Source organism: Somniosus microcephalus, unplaced genomic scaffold, assembly GCF_052327205.1.
Source record: "Somniosus microcephalus isolate GS21.2 unplaced genomic scaffold, FLI_Smic_1.0 unresolved_chr5, whole genome shotgun sequence".
Classification (NCBI taxonomy): Eukaryota; Metazoa; Chordata; class Chondrichthyes; order Squaliformes; family Somniosidae; genus Somniosus; species Somniosus microcephalus.
In genome coordinates this window covers 42,581,244-42,582,816 of record NW_028225183.1, presented here as the reverse complement: position 1 = coordinate 42,582,816, position 1,573 = coordinate 42,581,244, and the positions used below count along the sequence as shown (strand labels likewise).

The 1,573-nt window shown below is 47.0% G+C and overlaps 1 pseudogene; it reads right to left on the bottom strand.

The window, feature by feature from the left end:
- Positions 1 to 470: 470 nt before the first annotated feature.
- LOC147088005 (histone H2B pseudogene) lies at positions 471 to 872 on the bottom strand (annotated as a pseudogene).
- Between the last annotated feature and the right edge of the window lie 701 nt (positions 873 to 1,573).

Here is a 1,573-nt window from a genome sequence, read left to right as displayed (position 1 = left end):
GGGCAGAGTGTTCAAACTGACCGCGTTCTGCTCTCTAAGAAACCCCATTCTGGGTTGTTACACTGCAGGAAGTCTCGGGTTAATAAAATGATTGACCACAACTGGCATTGAAAAAAAATGAAAATGTTTTTACAGAGATTGAGGTGAATGAAATCCGATTCTCATCTCGAAAACAAGCTTTTAATTCGTCGGAAGGCGCTGCAAGTGAACGGGTCTGAGATCAAAGGGAAAGAGCGATCAGGGACCGTGTTTGTAGTTTACGGGACGGGAAATACAACAGCGACACTAAGGTCGATCCGGCCAGTGAAACTGCTTATCTGAAGATTCAAAACTAAATCTACAGCTGGAACATCAAACGTTCTCAAACACATTCCTTAAGGAAATAATTACAGTAAATTGAGCCTAAAGGGAGATGAGTTTTAGCTCTTTCAGAGAGATTGTGGGTTGCTCTTTTAAGTTGTGTTTGGAGTTTCTTCTTTCAGGACAGCGTGGAGTTTTACTTGGAGCTGGTGTATTTGGTCACCGCCTTTGTCCCTTCCGACACGGCGTGCTTGGCCAGCTCCCCGGGCAGCAGCAGGCGCACGGCGGTCTGGATCTCCCGGGAGCTGATGGTGTGCCGCTTGTTGTAATGGGCCAGGCGGGAAGCCTCACCCGCGATGTGCTCGAAAATATCGTTCACAAACGAGTTCATGATGCTCACGGCCTTTGAGGCGATGCCGGTGTCGGGGTGAACCTGCTTCATCACTTTGTAGATGTAGATGGAGTAACTCTCCTTCCTCGACTTTCTGCGCCTCTTGCCACCCTTAGGAGGCGCTTTCTTCTGGATTTTCTTGGCGCCCTTCTTGGCAGCGGATTTCTTATCGTCAACCATCGTCTCAGTCAGTATCAGGAAACAATTGAAGTAAACGCTGCTCCGAGCAGCCCCACAGTCCGTCCCACAGAGCTTTGCTAATGAGGGATGGATGCACGCAAGGATTGTGATTGGTTTATTGGCAACGTTGTCAATTTCCTTTGTCCTCTGCGATTGGCTTCTTTACGCATCCAGTCAGATTCTGCGTTCACCACAATCTCATAACTGGAATGCCGGCAAGAATTAAAACCCCTTCCATATTTATACTGTCAGCAAGTCCCGTTTCTATTCAGCTCCCTCAGACATGTTCAACGACGGCCGGTATTACGTTGAAGGTTATTTGTGGTTTTTTTGCCTCTGCATATATATTTGTGTCTGTAAATTTCTAAAAGTTCATCAGACATTGACCGGGATATAAGCGAGTCATCTCATGTGTCTGCCTCAATGCCTTGTGTACAGGATCAATCCCCAGTCCCTCTATCCCCCAGCCCTGCCTGTTATATCTGGATCGATGCTGAACCTCTAAGTTTTCGGTCTATTGAAACCGACTTCAAGGCATGTGTGGTGAACAGAATGTCACATTATTTCTGCGAATAATACTATATTCTAAAAGCAGGCTAGGATCGACACAGCCAAACTGTGACACGTTCCTCCCTAAATCTCGGTAACAGAGAGTGCGTGGACCGCCTGGCTCAGAGTACGAACATTCAGACTGATACAGTC